The sequence below is a fragment of the Struthio camelus genome, chromosome 8 (genome assembly GCF_040807025.1).
Source record: "Struthio camelus isolate bStrCam1 chromosome 8, bStrCam1.hap1, whole genome shotgun sequence".
NCBI lineage: Eukaryota > Metazoa > Chordata > Aves > Struthioniformes > Struthionidae > Struthio > Struthio camelus.
In genome coordinates this window covers 24,626,093-24,651,302 of record NC_090949.1, presented here as the reverse complement: position 1 = coordinate 24,651,302, position 25,210 = coordinate 24,626,093, and the positions used below count along the sequence as shown (strand labels likewise).

The 25,210-nt window shown below is 39.6% G+C and overlaps 1 protein-coding gene across 7 annotated transcripts in view; it reads right to left on the bottom strand.

The window, feature by feature from the left end:
* Window positions 1-22,228, bottom strand: part of ZZZ3 (zinc finger ZZ-type containing 3) — a 65,438-nt gene extending 43,210 nt beyond the window's left edge. For 2 of the 7 annotated variants that reach the window (XM_068952777.1, XM_068952782.1), the window contains exon 1: window positions 22,102-22,228. The gene's annotated coding sequence lies outside the window, so the exon portion shown is untranslated. Of the gene's footprint in view, window positions 1-19,392; window positions 19,674-20,997; window positions 21,078-21,589; window positions 21,664-22,101 lie in introns of those variants that run through there. The other 5 variants (XM_068952776.1, XM_068952783.1, XM_068952778.1 and 2 more) reach the window with 4 other exon arrangements.
* Window positions 22,229-25,210: the final 2,982 nt, after the last annotated feature.

Sequence of the window (25,210 nt, the reverse complement as noted above, 5' to 3'; positions counted from 1 at the left end):
AAAACAAATCTAAACCAATTTGCATCAACGACAATAACATGGTATCATTTGAGATTACAAAACTACATAATTTAGGTAGTTTGACACAACCTCCACTCCACTGTTGTGTATCTCAAACTACTTCCTTAACTCTCAAACGCTGCTTCCATTGTTCTAGACTGCTGTTACGATGTACTTTGTGTAACTCTATTAAAATAACTATGACTTTTATATAAGAATATAGCAAAGTCTGTCCCATTTCCTTACCTATAATCGTTGTTTGTTTCTTTCAGAGTCTCCCACAAACGAGACTGACACACTGATCACTATTTACATTTTAGGAAAGAGAGTCCATGAGGAACTTGTTACTGGTATATCATGGTGCAGATATGAAACTGATGGTCAAAACTGGCTTTTCTCAAGCCTCTAATTCCCACTTCTCCTAAGTTGACCAAAACTCAGACTTTGATCTGTTGAACCATTAAAGTGGTTCAACAAGCAAAAAGCATTGCTTACCATGAATCTCCTGCTGGCTGTTTTAATCAATTACTATATCCACACATGAAGCAGGTATGCATGCAATCTTTAATCATTATCAGGACCCTGTATTTGCTTCACACTCACTGTAGGCTGGGTTTTTTTTCCACACACCTAGTTTTGTATTTTCCACATACAATACCAAAAGTATCTTGCATAAGCTTCTGTCTTCCAATTGGCTACAGATAACTTGATCATTAGGCCTTATCTTTCCTCTCTTCAACTATACAAGCCAGACCCCATTATTTCAGCGACAGAAAAGAAGCAATTAGATTAACATTTCAAGCCTGCACAGTCCTACTAAAAGCACAAAGAAAGGTATATCTCTAAAGTAAAGAATATTCATGGATCACAAATTGATGTATGAAATGTAGGTGGCATAAAATAGCAACTCTTACATTACCTGTAGAGCAGCAGTATGTTATTTAAAACAGTATGTTTCTAGAAATGGAAAGTATGTGGTATAAAACGAAAACTGCATAAGCTATTTAGGTAAACGGAATGTAATCCCTTATATTTGCCCAAGACAAAGAGTTAACATCTTTGACTAGGAGATAATCTGTATGGATCTCAGATTATCAGTATTTTAGTTTATCTCCGCACATAAAGAAAATTACCTCCTAGCAGAACGATATTACTTAATTAGGGATGAATTCCATTTAACAAACTATACTCACCAGACTATCGAATCTAAATACACCAGCAACCCTTCCTACGTACACTGAGTTTAGTATAACTAAATTAGCAAGAAATCAGTTTTCTGGAGAAGGCATTGTATTTTTCTGATTTTACATTACATTAAATGCAAGCAAAACAACCCCCACCAAAAGACATCATGAACTTCTTATCTGAAGTAATATACAACAATAAGTAGTTCAAAGTCGTAAGAAAAGTTTAAAGGAAACAAGATTAAAAATAAATGTTATGAGGTGCCATGGTTGGGAATTATTCTGAGATTTCAGCCATTTGTGACACAGTAAGATTACATTACGTATCACCAAATGCTATTTGTCAGATCAGGCCTACTTATATTTACTCTAACCCATATATAAGGACAGTAAGATAAATTAAAGAAAAATTCAGCCTGGTAGGAACAGGTATCAACAGTTCCTGAAAGTCTTATCATTTGTGCTACTTTAAACTAGCAGGCGCATACTTTACCTAAAGAAACCTAAACTAGCCAAGAACTGGAACGTGTCATTTATTATGCTTATTTTCTTACTTAAAAATAGAAGGGTTCACCAGGCCAGACACCTATTCTTAGGAGAGAAAAAGAAAAAAAATTAAGAAAAAATTCATTTGTAGTTCTTTCTGAATAAAATTGTATTGATGAAGAGTAAGACTGAACGGTATTTAAATAATAGGATGTGTGAAAACAAATACAAGCTTAACCTCCTCTTCTACATCATATAAAAATTTTTTCCCCCACTGCTTTTCATTGACCTTTCTTTCTCTAAAACAACAAAATAAAGAAAAAGGTCAAAAGAGCAAGTTATTTGACAGTGACTAGCAATGCACATTGGTCCCTTTGTATTTTCTCTGAATGCCCTTCCAGTCAGCAATCGGTTATCAGGAGGGCTGGCTGCACTGACATTTCTCATTATTATGAGCTGTCTACATTGGAAACTTTACTGGAAGGATAAGCATGACAGAGGTAATTCCTTATCTAGAGACACTTATTCTCAGATAAGTGCCAAGTTAATTTATATAATTTTGAAAGCAACATAAACCAGCAAACAGCCTTGTCCCTGAAAGCCACTCTCTGAAGCTAGAATAAAAACAAACATGGATTATACCAGCATAACTATACAGCACAATTCTAGAAAAGCAACTACATCATCAAATCTTTTCTCTTTGTAGACAAGCCCTAACCTGCTTTCAGTTTGCTATAAATCAACCAAATTAAGAGTCTGAGCTGAAATCATGCATTTGAAGCATCTGCCTCAGAGCGCTGTTCCCACCCTGCTGCCTCTCCCCTCAATTCTCAATCAAAATAATTAGTCATTTCTGTGCACAAAGATGGAATTAAAAAAAAAAAAAAGGAAAAGGAAAAAAAACCACTCTTGCTGCTTAAGACAGCTGACCTTTTCTTCAAGAAGTTTTTCTACCTCCATGTTTTGGAATAGGAAATTGAAATTTAGCATAACAAAGCATTTGATCCAGGAACAAAAGTCTTGGTGGAACTGTGATGGAAGAAGGGTGAGAAGAATGCTAAAAATGAATGGATAGGTGCGGAGAACTGTAAGGAGAATTGCAAAGCAAGTAGATGCTGACTTGGAAAAGAGGAAGACAGGAAATCATGAAGAACTGGCAGAAGACAGATCAGAACTGTGTAAGAGGGAGACTACAACTGGGAACAACTGGAAGTAGTAGACGGACAGATCTCAAAGGATCTGGGATCTTACCTAGTCATAGCAAATCTATACATATCACCTCAGCACACCATCCCAAATATTTGTCGTAAATATTTGTGACAACTCTGTCGACACAAATATTTGTGGAACTATATTATGAAGTAAATCTGAAATAGGTCTGAAGAGAAAAATAGCATCTTTTCTTTTTTCCTTCCACATGGGTCAAATTAAAAGTCAGAATGCTGCAGCTCAGGAGTGAGATCACATGGCCAGAACTGAAGGTAAAGATGTGAACTTCATTAAGGTGATGCTACTACCAACACCCCAGGGTTATTAAACTGCATTCTACACTTTTAACACGGCACCTAGCCGTTCATCTTCAGTTCTTAGAAAAATGCAAAAAAAAATGCAAAAAAAAAAGTTACTACAAAGTCATCTAAAATAAATTGCATTCAGCAAGAATGAAGACAGTAGCTTTAACTATCTTATCAAGAAAATTAAAAGCAGACAACAAAAAACTGTCCTGTCCTGCTTTAAAAATAAATAAATAAATAGAAATCAGGCTTAATTTCATATATCTGGTCATCATCCTATACCCTTCCCACCCCATCTACCCATTCTACTGCATCATCCCAGTTGAAAGTCTCTATCTAAATTGTAATAGGCTTTTCAGGCGAACAGAAAGCTGTTTAGCAGCTGGATTGTTTATCCAAAGAACATCTCCTGTGTAGGACTACCGAAATATGTGACTAATATCTTTGAAATACAGTAAATTACACATTCAAAAAAATTATAAAATTAATTACAGCAACTTGATTACAGCAACAATTCATCAAAATGTTACTCTAGTAGAATAGATTCCAATAGCATTTGATCTCTGAACCACAGCTAGAACACAGTTTTACCCCAACAACTTAAGAAAAATGCGATTTATTTCCTAATAAAGTTATTATTACAATGTATGCAGAAAATATCAAACATGAAAAGATATTCCTTTTTTCAAACAGGTAGACTGCAATCGTCAGAGATCATCAAGTACTTAATAACCATGCTAATGGCTTACATACGAAAAGGAAGCTGATGAAGAAAAACAGTGCTGCTTTACCTTCTTAAAAGCTCCAAGATATTCACGTTTGCAGAATCCAACAGCAGACATACCTACTGTGACTGATTTACTTTCACAACAGTGATTGCAAGCATCTACCTTATGAAATATAGTATTATGTGCGTATTGTATTAAATACTGTATACAAGACATTTTATCCCAGATTTTTTTCATATGGAAAATCACTACCTAAGCATCAGAAGGGCTACCACAGTGACAAACACCGAGGTAAGACTGAGCAGTACCATGTGCACACAATCAGTTATTCTGCATGGATTGTGCTTAGAAGTGCTATTGCAAGGTGTACAAAGGCAAACACCAAACCAGAGAATTTGGAAAAATGGGGGCATGAGGCACGTAACACTTCCTGTAAGATATTTGTTGTGTTATATCAGAATTAAAGTGTTTCTGTTCTCAGTTTTTCATCAAAATTTCAGAGGTCCATCCCTGCCACCCCAAGGAGAGAGAAAAGAAAAGGAAGGGAAACTGATTTTTTCCAGTTTTTTAACCACTTATTTTCCATCTGATTATACCTTTGACTCAGTCTAGAAGATAAGCAAGTTATTCTGTAAGCAATAGACTAGCAAAAGCAACATCCTACGGGCTGGTTCTTTGTAGTCCTAAAGACAACTCAATGCAGCTGTGCCCACCTTATCTCCAAGCATTTTGAAATACTTCATGTTCTTCCCACCAGCCATCTCCACAACTCAAACTACGACGACTTCAGCTTCCCCCCACTTCCTACTGGATGCTGTGACTGATTCCCAAGCTACGCATGATCGCTAACAAACCATGTAGAGCAGGCGATTGTTGGGCTCAGACTGCAATCTCTCTTAAAAAGGGCATTCCAGTTTCCTGAAAGCTGCAAATTCTTCACACCTCTGAGATATCCACCCCCTGATAAATTTAGCCTAAGATGGCTAAGAGGTTCAAATGTTAGTCAGTGATCATGGTAGACAAATAAACAGACGGACACCTTATTGCCTAAGCTAAAAGGGTTGACCAAACTTACGTCTTTAAAAGTTTCCAATGCATTCTGGACAGAATTAGGGGGAAAAAATCCAGAACTATTCTGGCATCTAGGCATAACAAAAACCAAGTCAGGCACAACTATGCCTGTGGCCCTGCTGTGTCTCCTGACCAGATGCATGTTCTCACGTTTCCAGAAGTACAGGCATTCCTTGTCAAGTGAGCTGATACTGCAGGTATAATTGTACCACCACTTACCATGCAACCTAATACAGGAGATCTCGCATGCTAGGACACTGGAAAGTAACAGACTAGCTTAGGAGCAAACTGTGTTTTAACCCTGAATTTAAATACTGTAGTAGGTTGCTACTAAGAATGACTTGCCTTATGTTGCATTTTGATTAGCAGTCATTTTTAATTAAGCCTTTGCTCTTTTAAATGCATGTTTGGCTACGTTATGACTGACTTTTCTATATTAATTAAATTGTACACTGCAACTGAATTTGTTACAAGAAGTCAACTGCCTGGCTTACGGAGAGTAGAGAAGTGTCTCTTTTCTGCCACAACCAAGTCTGAGATACTGCATCTGTTGAAACGCTTCACTGATACATTTATGGTCTCTGTGCTCAACATTGTTTCAGTTCTCAAACCAGCAGCCTACAACAATGAGTGGTTTGTGGCAAAAAAGTCCATTCCTACTTTTTGTTCTAGCCTTCCATATAGCAGATTATGCATTTTCATTGTCTCTTTTTGCTGTTTGTTCTAATATATATCACAACTGCTAGCGAAATAGAGCCACGTATCATTGCTTTGCCTCTGCAGATAACCATTCCAAGTATTTCTGAGCAAAATCCTGTTCTCATCATCTCATCTCAGTAGCCCCAGTAGTACTGGAAGGCAGACAGAAATGGTCTCCCAGTGCCTGGGCAGCCTGACAGAAAAACAGATATTCATACTTATAAACCTTCGTTGTATTAAAAATTTACTCTTAGATTCTTTCCAAATTCTGCCTGGCAACGGCCACTTTGCTTGTTAAGCAGACAGGCCTCACATCCTTCTGTGCTTTCTTGTATTTGTGTCAGTTTGACATTCTCATTCTTTGTTCAGGTCTGTATTTAGTGATACAAAGCTAGGCTGAATAAGAAGGCCATTATGCATATTCCAGAATATTTGGATTCCAGAAGTTTCAACTGGCAAGTATTGAAGGTGCTTTAAGTGCACCAGTAATTGCATTTTTTTAAAAGCTCTTAAAGTGATAGCAATCAGTCTCTTTCTATTTGAGTGTTGCCTTGTCTCTGGGCACAGAAAACAAAACTTTCAATATGAACATTATTGCTCATTTTTTCTTCTTAATTACAGCACACCTAATATTAATAGTGACCTTGATTCAAAAAAAAAAAATTTGTTCTAAGACTGGTCCAAGTTCAGCTAGCACATTACCTCAGGGCAGCTGCTTCTGTCTACATCTAACTACTTCCATGTAGGATAGCTAGCCAGAATGTCCTTGATTAGGCAGTATAACGGTGGCATATTTTTCTTTTTTTATTCTAGTGGTAATTTATATAGTTCCAGAAGGACTATTTTTGCATTGTGTGTGATTTTGTTTTGCTTGGTTGCAATTCTGCTTTCTTCTCTTGTTCTGTTCAGAGATTCTTTGCAGGCCAGTACATTCACTGATAAACAATACGTTGCATTTAATTTCCCAGGTTCTCTTTACTCTATTTAGTCTATGCGTTTCGTACTATTTGGAAATGTGCAAAACGTTTTTTTTGGCCTGTACTTACATTTAAAATCTCAGCCTTTTAGTCACTGTTTGCTTTCTCAATACAGACTTCTTTTTGTTTGAAAACTGATAATAAAATGCCATTATCATCCTATAAAAAATTCACAAGAATATTTTCGTTTTTCTCTACCACAATTGCAGATTTTTGCTTTTCTTGCAATCATTGATGAATTATCTTTAGGCTTGCTCCACTTACATTCTTCATCTAGATGCAGGCTTGTTCATCAGTTTTGAAGTTTCTACAGCCCTTGGCATAGTAAAGACTCAGACCATTCTGATTCACGCTTTTCATCTTTCACTCCTATTAAAAGTCACAAATTACTCATCTTGAAAGATTCAGTCAGAAGAGTAAGACTCTTCACACACTACAGCTATATCCATTGAACAAGATAATAAGATACCTAGAAAAAACAGTTGATATATCTTTCGTAAATTAAAAATGTTTTTCTAAGCATTTCTAAGATTTTTACATGGTTCCTCTAAACCTACTATTAACTTTTAACATGCAATATTAACTTTTAACATGCTGAAATACAATTATAGTTTACAGTCTGAACTATTCTTTTTGTTTTCTTCTTTACTCGAATTTGTGATACTAGGAATATTCAAGTATTCTGCTCTAATTATTATTGTTCTTCTGCGTTGTTTTGTGTTGCAGTACTCTGTTTATGTTTTCCAGGACCTGCATGAGACAATTTACTTTCAAAACAACGCTTACTGTTCAAGCATAACATGAAAGACTCTTACAACGTGCAAAGCTGATTCCGATTCTATTATTCTTTCCCACTAGTAGCATGCTTCATCATACACTTTCTAAATATGTTCCATGCACCAGACATTGAGAAGTTATACTTCATTTACAGAGCAAAAGTGAATTATCACTGTCTAAGCACAATAACATGCTTGTTACCTGTGCACATCCACACTGAATTCCCTTTGCGTGTTAACTGACCGGCTGTTTTCAAAAGCTCTTCCTCACTGACTTTAAAAGCAAGTCCATTAGTTTAAACTGTATTAATTTCATACTACTTTCCTCACTAACAAGTAGCCCTTATTTTATTTCTTGATGTTTGGTTTCTGAACGTACTGGGTCAGACCAAAGGTCTATCCAGTCAATACTCTCTCCAACAGCAGCTGTAAGCAGATGCCTAGGGAAGAGCAAGAATAGGGCAGAAATACACAAGACTTTCCTCCCACACCTCTCCAGCTTCTAATTATTTTCAGCTCCGCGTCCCCCTTAGTTGCATGTTTTTTGTTTTTGGGTTTTTTTTTAATCTGTTTGGACTCCAGTAGTTTATCTTCCATGAATTTTCCCCTTCTTCCCTGGAGCGCCTATGGATTTTTAGCATTCAAGCTAGCCCACTGATGTGTTTGTATATGAGTGTTCTCATTTTTAATTTTTACAAAATGAGTAGAAAGACCCATAAGCAGGCAAAATTGTCAGGATGGCAAGGTAAGATTTCCAGTGCAGGCACTCTCACAGCAACTTCAGTTTTAACTCTTTCTTCTTACTGCTTTCTATTTTACATATTGGCAGAATGAAACTTTTTTGTGTTTTACTCAGAGCTACTCCTTCCACTTCACTTTTTATGACTTTGCCTATATAAATTTTTCCAGAAGAAAAGAAAAAAAAAATCAGAGTATTATCAACGATGGAAAGCTACTGCATAAACAAAGTATGCCTTTTTAACTGCCATGTCACAGGGGTTTCAAATGGCAGTAACACAATCAGTACTGGTAACCTAGAGCTTTGTAAATGCTTGCATTTATACTCAACTCTAATAGAACATATCAGACCTCATGTTAAATATCGTCTTGCCTTTCTCATTTTTTCTGAAACTCAACTACTTTCTGACAGTTTTGCCTTTCAGCCTTCTCAAGATGACAGAATTAATGACTATAGGAATACGTTACTGATTTTATACTTCATCAATATTAATTCAAAAATCCAGAGTCAACTATGATCAAATTTTAATAAATTAACAATTACAGCATTTAGCCTTTTATACAGAAATCCATGTGAGACTATGTTATCTAGCATTCTTAACAGTACCTATTTCCAAAAATATAAAGAAGGAGATGCTCATCCTACCATTCCTCATAATTATCCTGTAACAGCAGGTAAAAGGGCTGAAGAAACATAAAAACGCTATTCAGGTTCCAGATTCAGCCACTAGAGAATTTCTCTAAGCACAAGAACAAAGAAAGAGAGCGCGATGGTCTACCTTCAGCATATTTTATCACAGACTCTGGTAACAGGAACTGTCAGCGGCTGGGTCAGGCAGTGTAAATTATATACTTTCCATACCTATCCCAAGCAAATGAGAGTAGATTGCCAGAGTTTAGACACTTTCCTAAATAGCTAATCCACCACAGTAATACAAAATCTTCTCTTCTCAAATCTTCTCAAAATCTACTCTTCGTGGGCGAGCGTGGGCTTTGCCTCTGAACTACACACTGGATCACATCACCCGTTGTATTAAGTGACAATACACTTGCAAAGAAGTTAGATAAACTAAACTGTAAAATTGTGTTTATTATGGACTTAATATATTAACTTATACAACTATTCTGTTAAGTAGAATTTCTCTGATTTTTTCTCCCACAGAAACCTTCAGTTGTAGAGCTTTAACTTGTGAAAAACTTATTTCTCACTAGACTGCATATAAATTGATGAGGAGCAGTCCGAGCTTGCCACGGATATGATTTAAGATCTTCATATTATAAATATGAAAATAAGCAGTTACGAAGCTAGAAGTCACTTTCATTCACTTTGACAGGCATATTCACAGTGCACTTGTAATGATATCAAGCAAAGAGATCCATTCAAAGGACTTTGCATTGCTCTTTTTTAATAACAAATTGTTTACTCTTTACCCATAATCTCCTAAAAAAAGCTTTACTGACCATTTTTGAAGGACATATCTTTTCAAAATATTTTAAGCAAAAGAAATTTAAGAGCGCTACTCCAAACTAAATGCTTTGCTTATTGCTTTCTCAGTACACCTGCAGAGCTGGCACAAAGTCTTAAGTGAGGAATAACTTGACAAATGTAATTTACATGCCATCCATGAAACAGTTTATTTTTATGTTGTAAAATATTACCAAAAAAGTAACTGGTTGTCAGTTCTCATAGCCCCTAAGCAGCCTTCGCTATACGTTGAAGACACAAAAAGCCTTCCTAACTCATTGACGCACAAATTACCTCTCCTAGGGTAATAAGCAATTAAACACATTCCTATTTTGATGATAGGAGAAGAATCATGTAAAAAATTTAACATCTTTAAAAATTAGTTTCACTGTATCTCGAAACACAAAAATACTGAAATATTGTGATCATCTACAACATGGCATAACCGAGGCTATACCTTTGCTGTACATTCTCAGAATTAACAGATATTTATTTGGCCTTTCTCCTTGACGTTCCTCAGAGAAGCTACCCCAAACCTTTGGTTATTCTTGCTGCCCATTTCTTTACTTGTTCCAGGGGAGCGATCCATGCTGAATACAATATTCAAAGCATGGGCTATGAATGCTATGGATTTTTACAGTAGAATAATCATGTCTAATGTTGTGACCCCTCTCTAATCATACTCAACACTATTTACTTTTTTGACAGCTAGTGAACACTGAGTTGGTATTTTTATAGAAACATCTATTAGACCACTTTTCTGAGCAGTAATAGATGTCATCTCTTCTTTTGTTACTTTATTCTCATGTGTTAACTCACATTTTTTGAAAATAAGTTTCTATTTTTGTGTTATCATCCACTCAGTACTGTGAGATCCTTCTGCAACTCTGACACAAGACAGTGCTGAAACCGAGAGTCATCAGGCATCATTTTCATCTTCTCTAGATCATTATCAGTGAGGTTTTTTTTTCCTGCAGGCACTGAAGTATTTTTATTAAAAAACACTACTCTGGAATTATTCGATGCAAATTAACAATTCAAATAATCTTCCAAACAGTTAAAATATCTGCTTAATTTGCACAGCTCAGAAAAAAACTTTAAAGCCATCAAGGAAAATACATATCCAAGGGAGGCATGCAATCCCTCTACAAAATTTGCATAGAAGCCTCCCCTTTATTTTATAGGTATTTAACGGGAAACAGCAGAAAAAAGCACAGTAAGTTCAGAAGATGTTTAAACATCTTATCCAACACCCTCACAAATTTAAATCAGTTCTACCAGGCTCAAAATAAACCCTTCCAATTAACTTTTCAAAACACTAAGACTATCTCCAGTTAAGTTAAAATCCTCTTAATACATTAACAAATATACTTGCAAACTTTGCCCACTGTTTGTAAAATATAGTGGTTGTCAAGAGTTTCAAGTCCCCTGACTCAAAAATATAACTCTTAAATCCTGTGCCTACCAAGGCGGGCACTAGTTCTTTTCAGAGTTCTGTATGCACATGAATTGGATTATCCTTTTTAGTTGAAAACATTAAAACATTTTTAATCACTTTTAGTGGTGAGAAAGAGTAACTTTACAATGAATGTGTATTTAAACAGCCACTAAATAAATAAAACTGCAAATCCATGCACAAGTTACCAGAATCACAAGTAACAGTGTGTTGCATTAGCCCAGGAGCCTATGATGAAGGTTACAGTTTTTTCCTCAGTGAAGGATATGATGATTCAATGACAAACACATTTTGTAGTGACTGAAATCACTTTCAGCACCTGCCTTACTTTAAGAAGGTTTCCACTGTTACCCCAAGTGGAAGTGGCAAATAAAAATCTGTACCTTGGGGAACAGTGTAGTCACCCAATCATTGCCAAAAATTCACAGCAGAAGCTGGATATAAATACTATGCAAACCCTCCAACATGCTGGTCTTTTAGCCGTATTTGCAGACTAAAAGCTCTATGAGGATCTCATCATTTCGCATCTCAATTACTGCAAGGTTCCTTTCTCAACCCCTGCTCCACTTGCAGTCATTCAGATACTTCACCAAGGAGCATTTCCTTAGTTCATAGCTTTGTTCAAGGCACCTCTTTCCCCATATCTTTCTAATATAGCAAACAAATCCACACCCATCTATCTTCTCATTCCTCATCAAAAGGGTTGGCTCGCGCTCTGGCTAGCCTTCAGTCATTCTCTCTTTAATTTTTCAAAAAGACTTCATGGGTGAGGTTTCATTTAACTGTTAAGTGATTTGATCTACAAGAAGGGGCAATCCCATTCCCCTGTCACTCTCAAATACATCATCCTGATTTCCCCTAAGCATTAGCTTTTGTATTCAATGTGATCCCACAATGAGCTGATGCCATTATTTTTTCTGCTGGTTTAGCTCCCTAAACAGGCTTGCTGTAATGGTCAAATGAGCACAGGTGCGAGCAGAAAGCAGGGGTCAGAACTACGTATTTTGGTGACAGATAGCCACTGGATCAGGTAATGTGAAGCCTTAGGCCAGTCCCTCATATTTAGTTCTTCGTAAGCATAAGCATCGTTACCATTTAACTCAGAACTCAACTTTTCCATGATGGGGATAAAAATGTTTGATACACAGAAAACAGCTGCACTGCCTTGCTGTTTCTGCCTATCTGTATTCTCCAGCTACAACCTATATTATACTGGAATCGTTAACTCTTTGGGGGAATGTTCTTCCTATCTCCTTCTGCAAAGCAGCTGTTATGGTATCTTTTACTTTCCATTACTCTTACTCTGCTTTACTGTTCACTAGAATATAAAACTGTTAGAATTTTATTGAAAATTTAACTGAAATCTACTTGATGCAAGTCTTCATTGACAGAACCCAAGGCACAAGAAAAGCATCAGAAGGGAAAAAAATAGACTTTCTCTATTCCAATTTGTTACTGATTCAAACCTTTGGGCTCTTTTGGACATTTTCTCATTACGGAAAATATAGTCAGTGAGGGTCAAAACAACACAGTTGTCCAGACTTCCTGCAGAACTTAATTGTCAAAGTGCAAGAAAAGTAAACCTTGTTTCAAAGCAGTAACAAGTGCTCCAAGTAGAGAAGCTTAACTACAGCCTACATGTAGTAAGGGACACACTTAGGGGAAGATATGCAGAGAGAACTCAATTCTGGATAAAATCTTGAGGTTCATGCCACTTCTGCAAGTCAGGTCTACTGACAGAACAGACAGGATGAGAAGAAACGTCTAAATGATTATTTGGTACTAGTCATATTACAAAGCTATAGCAACACATGAACTAAGCCTGAAAATGGTATCAAGAATATCACCTAGAAAGACTTTCCAGAGCTCTACTCTTTCTCATGGAGAGTTTCCTGAATATTTGGGGTAGTCTCTTTGGGGGAATTTCCTGAGAGCAAGTTAAATACAGATTTACAACAATCTGACAAGAGTTTAAAAAAAAAAAAAAGAAAAGAAAAGAAAAGGTTGATTTAACTGCAACTAAACTTTGCTGTAGGCTATACCCTAAAAGCAAGAGACAAAAGTCTGATCACAAGAGTTCTCTCTCAACTGGAAAAATCAACGAGAGTTGAGACACATCAGATAAAACAAAGTTAAATGACCTGCCTTTACCTCTAAATCCCTGCAAAAGATTCCCTTTCATGCAACAGTGGAGGTCTTAATAAAATCTCTTCTGAGCTGTAATTAACCAGGGACATTTTCCTATCAGGAGTGACATAACTGAAAGCACAAATATTAACAGGAAATGAATTACTTACGGGGGGGGGGGATCATAAAGAAAAAAGACTTAATGGCATCTTAACAGAGACATCTCTTAACATTTTAAGAGATCTCAACAGCAAGAAATCTCTTCCTTTTATGGAGAATCTGAAAGGTCCTACAGCAAGCAGCACTTGTCCATAAAGGAATCAATTTATGATAATAAAATATAGAAGGCTCTTGCACATTTGCAGGGTTCTCTTTGGTTCAACAATGACTAAGATCTTCAAACCACACGTAAAGAGGTTTGCTGATGTAAGACCTAGCTTCTAAAAAGCCTTCAAAGGAACTGTGGAGTAGGAAAGGAGATCTGAGAGTCAGGCTTCACTTTGGGAAAAAACTTTATTTGAACTAGGGCATCAAACTAGGAACAAGTGTTTCTAATTATCCTTTTCAGCGCTGGCTGTGAGATGGCAGCTATGTGAAGAACCTTCTCCCTCTAAAGTATCTTAGGAATCCTCTTAACAAAGGATCAGTGGATTCCTTATTACGTGAGCCACAGATATTCTCAGCTGATCTCACTGAAGAGAAATGAGATAACTAAACTTTGTTCTATTAGGAAACCACTTCCTCTTAAACAAACATAAAACCGTGCAAACATATATGAAGAAAAATTGCATTATTGCAGCATGTATAATGATACTGTGAATAAAGATTTTTCAGCCTTTCTACATTTTTGTACCTCATAGTATACAGTAATGTTTCCAGAGAACAGATGCAGTAAACAACATGATTCTCTTAAAAATAGGTAACAAAAAAACCCAAAAACCCCAAACCACTTCAGCTTTCTATTTTGCCCTTTAATACATGAAGAAAAAAAAAGAAAGTGAAGAAAGAAAGAAAAAAGTCTTTTGAGGAAATATCCAAAGAACAGCACTAGCGTCAAAGTAAAGCACAGAAATATTGCCAATCTTTTGAAGTGACAACTCAGACAGGGTATTTACAATAAAAAGCAATATAATCTGGACACCAGTTACACTCTGATTTTCAGAGATGTACAATGAGAAACTGCAAATAAATGAAAAGACCGTAGTGGGCAGAAGAGAAAACAAGTATCTACATATTATGACTTTTTAAATCATATTTTGCTAATCATTCTAATTTGCCAAAGAAATTGCATATACTTGGAAACAGAATAACAACAAACAAACCCAACAACTGTCATAATGTTAACGGATTCCCACCCCAAATCTTTTAGTCAGTCACTGCCTAAGTAACTCCTCCAGACCACTTTGCAAGAAATGTGTTTCCAAATTCCTGGCTTAAAAAAACTGTTCAGACAGTTGTTTTGCTTGATAATTTCTCCTTAGTTATAGCTCTTCAGGTGGAGCTTAGGGAATAGGTGCATCTGTCTCTGCCTAAGACTTAAGCCTCTCTGCCCTCACTGTGTGAGAGATACTGTGACCCTTTCACAAACACTCTACAAGAAAGGCTCTGTACTGCAGTGACACATATAAGAAAAATCCCTGGAAGATGTAAAACATTTCAAGAAAGCAAAAAATTATTTCTTCTACATCATTCTAACATAGTGAACAGTGCTTGTTTCCTTCCTTTATTGAGTTTTAGAAATAGGAGTCTCATTAACAGCTTATAAATCACATTTATTAACTGAAAGTATAAGAAACCTTTACAACTAAATTTCATCATGTCCTAATGCATTGCCAACCATACTTAAGCAAACATCACATCAGCATCTAAAACCAGTGCCAAATCAAACAGTAACCAACACCTTGTTTCTCAATTTTCCACCAGTTACAACAAACAGAATGATGATGCCCTGTTGAGCTAAAGTACATATAACAGGTAATATATATTTATACGATGTAACCCATATCATTGGTCAGATGGAAAAAATGCCCTAAAAGATGAATTAAAAGCATCATTTTATCTAAATTCTGTACACATTCTCCACATACTAATTTACAGAATTTTTTTTCACTTCAAGCCTTTTCCTAGTTATGGCGCACATACATATATGACACAGAAACTATCCTTCATCCATCAATAAGCCCAAGAAGACTTTGTGAAACTTCAGAAATCACAAAAGCTTGGAAGAGGGCTGCACAGAATCAAGGCAGTTGGCTTTGAATACAAAGGGTACAGAATCAATAATTAAAGTGAATTCGATTCAAAACATAGCTCTATCAGTCCAGTATTCTTAATCCTAGCAAGCTTTAACAATCCATCTGTCTCAAGGTTAATATTTCCAAATTAATCCAGGATCTTCAAACTGCCTAAAAAATCCTCAAGGAGAAATCGGAACAGCTCTCTGATCATGTTTTGTTTAGAAGCAGTTTAGGTAGTAGAAAGCAAAAGTTCTATTCAGGCTCTTCCATATTGTACTATTACATGGCAACGTGCCATAAAGACTGAAATCTACTTTTAGTTCAAGGAATATAAACCAATTTTAAAGAACACTGCATTCATATAGCAAACTTCAGGAAGCTGAAGATACTTTGTAAGCGCTAATCATCCCTCAAAACACATCTCACGGGTAATGACTATTATTTCTATTTTACACCTAGAAGTTGAAGTTGCATGATTTGCTAAGGGGCGCACAATCGCTTTCAGAGCCTGGAACACACCCGATTCCCTGTCTCTTTACACTAAATCTTTTGAACCTTGCTTCTCTTCAGTGAATTCTTCTGAAAGACTTTGGCTCCAGCTCAGTTCATTTTTACTGAATTATAAGGACTGCATAAAGGTAAGTCAAAGGTAATAGAATTTTCTCTGTAGATTTGATAAAGTGATTTGCAATGTTATACTCCGGAAGACTTCAGTAAACGCTTTAAAAACAATTTTAAAAAGCGTATTTGAAGTATTTTTTAAAGTTAGTCTTACAAACTGTCGCATCACTTAACTTCTTTGCTGTACTATGAAGATCTTTTTTAAATCAGGGCCAACAAAATTAGAGAAAATCATGAATATGGGGAAAGATGTTATGTTGACAAGTCATGCCACCTCTTCCGCCAAGGACTGCCCAGCTATACCTAAAACACCTCTAAAAGGCAGTTAGTTAACCTTTTATAGAGCACTTTCAGCAGTAAATATCCTATTACCTCCCCCAGATATTTAACCCGGTGATTATCTGTCTGTAGAGCTGGAAAGCTTTTTCTAATATCTAAATCTCCCTTGATGCTATTTAAGACCATTATTTCTTGTCCTGTCTATAAAGAATGTTTGTTATATTCTTCTCTTTACCTTATTTTAAGTCTATTTCGTCTCTCCAATTCTACTATAGACTGAACAATGCCAAATCTTTCAATCCTCTGTCAAAGATCATTTTTGCAATTCTCCTCTAGACACTCTTCAATTGTTCCAAACCTGAAGCACAGTCTCCATCAATGATGTACTGTCTCCATCAATAAATGGAGACAGTACAACATCTGAGGCCTTACCCTGAATACATCAGAGTTTCACACCTTACACACAGCAATCCTGTTCATACCTCCCACTATGGCACTTGCTTTTTCATAAAACTAGACAAGACTGATTTATGCTCATTTTGTGATACTGCTACTTATCTGCAGAACTGTTGCCCAGCCAGTTGCTTCTCATTTCATGTTAAGTTTACTGTTCCTTCCCAAACATATTATTTCATATACCTTTACTGGACTGCATCCTGTATTTCAGATCATTCATTCCATTTGTCAAGACCATTCCATGCTCTAACGCTTGTATCCCTTCCCAGATTTGTACTGTCCGTGCCGTTAGTAAGCTTTGTTCCATCATCCAGCTCACAAACGGAAAGACTAAACAGGATTAAATTCAGAAAATACACCTGCAGAATTCCACTTGATGCATTCCTTCAATTTGAAATGTCCTTAGAGCATTTCATTAATAAGTAACTAACCACCATGGCAAATCTTCTCTGACAGAATCTATTTTTGGCATTTCTGAGTTCTTTAACCGTGGACTACTTTAGCCGTACTGTACAGGCACAGTACCTTTCAAATACAGATATTCAGGGGAGTCTAACATTTTCCTTCCCCTTTAATGTATTGGTATGTGACACGGTAACCCAGTTGCACAGCTCCTCCAATTCTGAATTTGGGCTATATTCTTGTTTTCCCTTCCTATACTAGAGATATTACAGAGATACCCCAATTCACAAAAGAATTCACTAGCTCTGAAAAATTCAAGTCTTTACATATCTGAAGCAATAAACCAAAGAGCAAAACACATCATTATGTACCAACAGGCACCATCAAGCACTCTCAGTTTCCTTTTCGATTTTTACATTTGCTAACTAAAATGTTTTAAACAAAGTTCAAATTACTACAAAACCCATAATATGACTACGTTTTAGGGATAGGGATCAGATATGTCTTACAACAGAGCTGTAAAAGACTAACAAAACCTCACTGCTGTACTACTGACAGATATTCTCCACAAAGCAATCTTTTACTCAGATCCTTCTTATCAGTAGCTTGTCTAACACACGTGCACACATTAATCAAAACAAACATTTCTGTTTAAACACTGCATTTATGCTTAGATTAGTAAAAACATCTTTAAGATCTTGGAGAGCTGAATTGTCTAGCTTGCCAACATCCACGTTGCTATGTCCCATGATAAAGTTGGATATATCAGAAAAAACGGGGAGAGGCTAATGGCAATCTATTAGATAAACGTACAAGGAGGATCAAATGTTTTCTCACGCAACAAGAGAAAAGACAGAAAGCAATCAGCTTAACGCAAAGCAAAATAATTTAAACTAAGCATTAGGTAAAACTTTAAACATGGGGTGACGAACTGCTGAATAAGCAACACAAAAGAAGAACTCCTTCATGACAGGGAACGATCTTGGTACGTGTCCAAAGGGCAGAGGTTTGGACTAGCTTATCTCCCTACATTTCTGCATTGAATTACATTCATTATAAGCATCAAAACATTAAAGGAACTTTAAAGAACTTTAAGTAATACTTATTGCAAGTTAAATTATAAAGCCTTTTGTCTGGAGATATAAAAAATTTTCTACATGAAAAATTATTTAAGGAAGAGTAATGCAAACTTTCCACTAACTAAATACTATTACATAAATTTTCAGAATGAACTATACAAATCATCAACCTGTTATTCAACAAAACCAATTACTGAAGATAAAATGAGTACTGATTACTTTGATTACAAAACTGCAAGTAATCAAAGAATCTTTCAGGAAGTCTCTTGTTTAAAAAAAATAGTGTCCCTAGAAGAAAGAGAAGATGTTATTTACTGTTTAACTCCTCATTTCTTTAAGGTATCTTAGGAGTTAAACAAACAGAAAGGTTTCCACAAAATTAAAATAAACTCTTTTGAAGCTTTTCCTACAATGAAGGCAGTTTCTGAACCAGAAACCATATTTACAGTGTTCTTAAAACTAGAACAATGTAATTTTAAGTATTAGAGTGTAAAGTTTACCAGAAGCAACTTTTCATAGTAAGCAGCTTGACTTCCAGCAAAGAACACTTAATTTGGAAACTAAGAAGAAACTTTCTCACTACAGAAGTGAGAAAGTTTCTCACTTCTGCCACTTCACTCCCACCTACAGAGGTGGCAGAATTCTTCTTGCTTTTTAAGGACAAGTTCTACAAATATCTGTCTGGAATCATCTAAGTATATTCAATCAAATGCTAAAGGGAGGGGATGAGAGGTCTTCCAGTCCTGCATTTCTAGAATTTATGTAAGTACAATGTATACCCATGGTTATAAAAACAGGTTTTCTCTTGCCAATGTGGTCTTCATGACTGGAGACCTATATATATCATTAATTCCTATACAACGTAAAGACTTCCATTTGAGGGGAAGACCAAAACAAAGCAAACAGTAAAATTCTAGAAAAACACTCTCTTTCTAAAGAGGCTTTCAAATGTGAAAGATTTAACTTTTAACAACAAAATTTCATTAACAATGAGAAATAGAACAGACTGAGTACTTTCAGAAAGATGAAAGAAACCCTTTCTCATTTTGCTTATGTTAGCATGATAGTAAAAGAGCAGGAAAAAAAAGTCTCTCCACCTTGTGTCAACCAGATAACTCCACTGCGCAGAGGCCAATATACTTGCAGTACCCAGAATGGTCTGGAAGAACAAGAAACAAAATATTTCATCTGTCTCTTGGAAAGAGTGGGAGAGCTTTCATTCTGTATGAGACTACGGATGTCTGACTATGGAATCTGTCTACACAAATGTGGTAGAAACACTGACAAATATCTGAGCAGTCATGTGCTGCTCAGCTGTAGAATAGAGGCCCATGCAAGGATACATTCCCAAATCTTCAGAAATAAAGATCTAGTTATTTGTGCATATTAAATGTGTGATAGCACTGAGCTCAAAAATCTATATGCTATTTCTCATTTTCCAGAAATGAGAAGTGAGACAAAATGTACAACTGAACTTCATCACTACATATATTGGACTAAACAACTTCCAGTCACACAAACGTGCAATAGTATTTCAATTTAAGGTCATAACTACTTCTCCTTATTGACATACACAGTTGCACTGCATAACAGTAAAGCTTTGTGAAGGACTGCAATATCAGGCCAGAAAATGTTTTTATGAAATAAGCACGACAGTGTTGCATAAAGCCTGCAAACAAAGTTGTTCAGGTCCTGAATGACTTACTAGAAGTCACATACAAGGCAAAATATTAACCCCTTCTAACACCCTTCTAAGGAAATGGAAGCTTCATGACTGACTTTAACTGAGTCAAAATTTCACTTTTTTTTTTTTAATTAGATCTTATTAACACTAACATTTTACTTGCGTACTCTTTATAACAACTGCATCTTTTTCCCCCTACACATCACTTTTTTTTCCTGAAATTAACTTTTTCCCTTTTGATTAACTTGAGTAGCAAATGCTAATATTATTAACCTGAAAGACAGTGCAGTAAGATTAAAAAAAAACTGAAAACAAACTGCAACAGTAGCTTGTCAGCTTATTTTCTGAAAAGTTAAACTTGCTTACGAGAAGGACCAGACTTTGCTAACCCTGAATCTCCATACCCCTTCTGGATCACCACTCCTTGCAGCTGCTAGACAGGGGGGGAAAAAAAAGTATAATTTCTAACAGCAGGTTAGAAATATACCCAGAAAGCATGCTCTCAAAGGTTGCACAAGTTAGTATTTAATGTGAACTATAGAATACACTTAGAGCTTCACCTTGAAAACCTCAATAAATGATGACTAAAGTTATTAGAGCAGTAATAATGCTAGTACCAATAGAAGACGTGTACATCCACCACAGAACTACTACATTGCATTTAATAATGATTGGGAACATATTCCAGAAAGATATGCCAGAAATTCAAAGCCTAAAGAACATGTTCTTCTATATAAGTTTTAGTATCAGTTATGCAGCAGTCTAAAACCGGATTAGTAAGTGAAGAGTTATATTCCAAGATTATGAGACCTGTCAGTGTTCCTGGATAATCAGGCAGGGAATACACAACACCATAAGGAAGAAGCAGAACCATATGCTCTCCCTTTGAGAGATCAGGACTAGAAGACAAAGGGGATATTGCAGAGTTGGGATGCTTGGATACTACTGCGGTGATTTGTCCCATATAGAACAGAAAACAGAAATGTATTTTATAAGTTGAGGATATAGCAGGACATACATCATAGTCGCAGAGAGCAGGTGTGTGGCGTTAAAGATCTCCCACTCTGGATTCCTGTACCCTTAAATATCAGAGTTGCCTACAGGGCAGGAGCAGTTAGGGTTCAAGAGCAGAAGCCTTGGGAACAAGCAGAGAACAGAAGCAATAGCAGGGGACAGGTCTGAAAAGCGAGCAGAGACAGCAATAGCACCGTGAAGTGTTCGCGGGGGGCCCGGGCCCGGGCACGGCCCGCGGCTGCGCGAGGCGCCCCGGGCGTCGGCGCAGGCTGGAGGCGCCAGAGCCGCGCTGGAGCGGGGCCAGACGGCCCCGTGACGGGGTGACCCCGACACGGCGGACGGGGCGGCGCAGCAAGGGCTCCGCGACGGCGGAGCGGCGGCGCGGCCGGGCCGAGGCGCTGCAGCCTGCGAGGCGCGAGGTGAGGTGAGGTGAGGCGGGGCAGGGCCGGGGCGGCGGGAGGGAGGGGCGGGAGCGGAGCCAGTTGCGCTTCCCCGGGGCGGCCAACCCCGCCCCGCTCCCCGTGTGGCCCGGGGCACGATGGCGGGGAGGAGGCTGGTCCCAGGGTCCCCGCCCCCCGGGCCCCCGTTACCATTACCCAGCACGCCCAGCGCCGCACCGCCATCCCGCAGCCGGCCAGCTCCCACAGGAACCGCGCGCCCTCGCGAGACTTCCGCCCGCCTTCCCGCCCCTCCGCGCGCGCCCGCCCCGCCCCTCCCCTCCCGCCCGCCCGCACTGGCTCAGGCTCAACATGGCGGCCGCGGCGCCGCGCACGTGTCCCGGCCCCACCGTGTCACGCCGCGCGCGCGCCCCCGCGGGCGGGCGGACACACACACACACACACACACACACACACACACACACACGTAACGCTCAGGGCGGAGCCGCTGCGCAGGCGCACGCGCACAGGGCGCCGCTCCGGGCCAGCTGATTCGAACGGGCCGCGCGAGCCACCACCTCCTCCCAGCACGCGCGGGTCACGTGGGGGCTTCCCCCCCTCTCATTCCCTCCTCCTCCTCCTTCCCCCTCCCCTCGCGGGTTCCGAACTCGGCACCATCCGGGTCCCCCTTCCCCCCGGGGCCCGGGCCCGGGCCGGGGCCGAGCCCTCACCTGGCGCCCGCTCCTCGGCGCGGCCGGCCCGCGCAGCCCCGTCCGCGGCGCGCTCCCTCCGTGCTGCCCGCACCAGGCGGCGGCGGCGGCGGCGGCGGCTCCGCACAGCGCCTGCTCCCCTCAGCGCGGCGGCGGCTCCTTCCGCTTCCTTCCCCTCCCCCTCCAGCCCGCTGCGGCGGGGACCCGCTCCCTGCAGCTCCGCCTGCTGGCAGAGGGCGGAGGCGGCCGCCCCGGCCTGCCCGCCGCCCCCGGCGCTGGACGGCGCCGCGGCGGGTCGAGCCGCCGCCTCGCGGGCAGGTGCCTGGCGCAGCGCCCGGCGGCGGCGGCGGCGGGGACGGAGCTGCTCGTGCCCGGCCTGCGGGCGGCGGCGCTGGCGCTGTCCGCGGCGGCAGCAGCCGCCCAGCGCGGGAGACGTGCGGGGAGGCGGACGGGGGAGCCCGGCTGGCGGCGGCGAGCCGGCCCCAACGCCGCTGGCCGGCACCCGGAGGCGGGGGAAGCCCCGTGGCCGGCGCACCGCCGCCGCCCCGCTCCCCCGCCGGCGGGTTTCGCTCGGGGCTGCCGCCCGCTTCCCCGTGCTCCGGCATGGGCGGTGTGAGCGCTGCCTCAGGAGCGGGCAGCGTGGGACGCGCCAGCCCTCCACGGCACGACTAACGAAAATAAAGCAGCGTGACTTCAAATCTCTATTTTAGGTAGCCTCCTAGTTCTCTGCAAACATGCACGTCATCTCCGCAAGTTGCCATTTAATGCACAGTTTGCTCAAAGAGATTTCATTTACCTCTGCCCTCCTACAGAGGGAGAGGAACTACTATGCATCTCTTACTATGCTAGTAAGCTAGCATTGTTTTTTCCTGCTATATCACAGTTACAAGGCAGCTGGAAAAGGAGGAGGTAGCCAAGAAACACACACAACTCGGGTTTTCTATAGAATTTCTAGGGAATTCAAAACTTTCCCATTTAAGAAACATTAACTTTGCAAATTGTCGAAAAATCCTAACATGGACACTCTCTTTAACAAAAGACTAGTTAAAGCATTTTACATCAATTTCTTTAAAGTGGTTATTCCCTATTTGTAAGTATACAAGTCAGTTTAGTTACAATAGAGTAACAAGAGCAGTTTTAATAAAATCGTAACTGTGGAAATTGCTGGTTATACACACTTTCATTCTGCTCTCCTAGACTGTGTCCTTTGCCTAAATCCTCAGCAGCATTTCAATTTTCCCAAGCATTTCTCACTTTTCCCTCCTTCTTGCTGACTTGGAACTCTTCTCCTGTGATCAGATTCAAAACAACAGAAATCCCACAAGAGAGGGAAGGAAAATTTTTCCTTGAATCTGTGCCACTGTTCTCATGCAGCGTTCTGTCCGTGTGCCCAAGTCTGAAAGAGTAATGGAGCTTCTTGTATTATTGCAGCAGCACCTGTAAGCACTAAAAAAATTTGTGAATTTCAATTAATTTAGAAATCTGTTCACTTAGCAAACAGCTGCAGTTGTTTCAGATGTTACTGCATTTCAGCCAAGCGTTAGTGCTTTCGCAGTAGAACTGAGGGTTTTTCTCAGCTGCTTCGGTACAACATCCATTGGTTTTGTTCAGACAAATTCCCATGGCGGTCTAAGGGTGCAGTCGAGCAACGCAGCTGAGCTGTACTGGCCACCACTCACTCCCCCTACTCCCAGCCATGGAGTCCCACAACTTCCCCTCTGCCTGTTCCTGCGCTCATCTGAACATGTGGTAAGCCAGTTGGACTTCCTAAACCACTAAGAAACTGTTCCCATTCATGGCGGATTGGTTCTCAGCTAGAAAATAAGCTGTGTTGGCTCACGACCCAGTCAGGCAAGGGAGCCAGCATGTGAAAAGCGGAGGAGAAGGTGGCGCCAGTAGAGGGGAGGAGTAGGACTACCTTCTTTTGGCAGCAGCACCGTTTTGGCAGCTGGAATGAAACCAGTCCAACCATATTGTCTAACCACACCCTAGACCAGGATTTGCCTTTAATTCACTCAGTTCTTAAATATTATGTTCTGCCATCTTGCTTAAGAAGTACAATGTCTAGTGAGGGGATGACAGAGCAACAAAGAGCAACTGTTGACCGTGTGCTGTTTCAGGTAGTGCTTCCTGCTAATGAAAGGGACACTCTCAACACTCTTGCCCCACCTCTACATGCCCCCCTGCTTCCCCTGGACTGAATCCAGCAGTCATGCATCCACAGTCATTTATCCACAGGGTAGCAGAAGCAGCTGTCCATGCATAGAAATGACTGAGATTAAGCAGGATTACTATGAGACCTCCACCCAAGGGATTTTACATTTAAACCTTGTGAAACTTGCTCTGTTTGAAGCTGGTCGGACATGGCTCTTCCACTCTGCTGTCTCCATAGTTCAAATCTTCCTCAACCCCTCAGTATCCTGCAGTCCCTTCCGCACAGTATCCTGCAGTAGCTTCTGAATAATTCCTAATTACACCTTCTGCCTAGCAGCACCATGTTTTCCCTAACACTTTCAGTCTCCATTGCTCCTCACGTACCCTACCCAAACTATACCATATTCCTGACTCCGATGGCAGCCCGTTTCTATGCTACACCTCCCACCTTGTTGTAAACAATTGGTAGACACGTTTATTAAGGGCAACCTCAAGTAATTTACTGGGCAATAACCATTTTTCTAGCTTCATCGCTGTTGGCAGCAAAGAACTATTCCTATCCAGGGAAAATGGACTCAATGACAGCCTTTCATCATGTTATAATGGGACAGGATAAAAACAAATAACAAATCAACACCTCCCTCCATCACTACTTGCCACAAAATCATGAGCTGACAGATGTTTTATACCCCTCCACTTTGCTAAAACAAACTCCTAGCCCGTGTTTGCACATAGAGAACTGCCTAAGACCACAAGGCCCAGCTTCAATGAAGCTCTGTTACAAGGCTTTTGCTCTCAGTCGTAGCGTCCTTGTTTATAGCTATTTCAATCCATGGAATAGCTTAATTGCTCCTCCTGCTTAGTCTGAAGTAGCACTTTACCAGAGCAAGTCAAACGTGTGATTTTTTTTTTTCCCCTGGTAAGACTGAAAAAAAAAAAAAACTCTTCATGGATTGAACACAATTGAAAAGTCGAT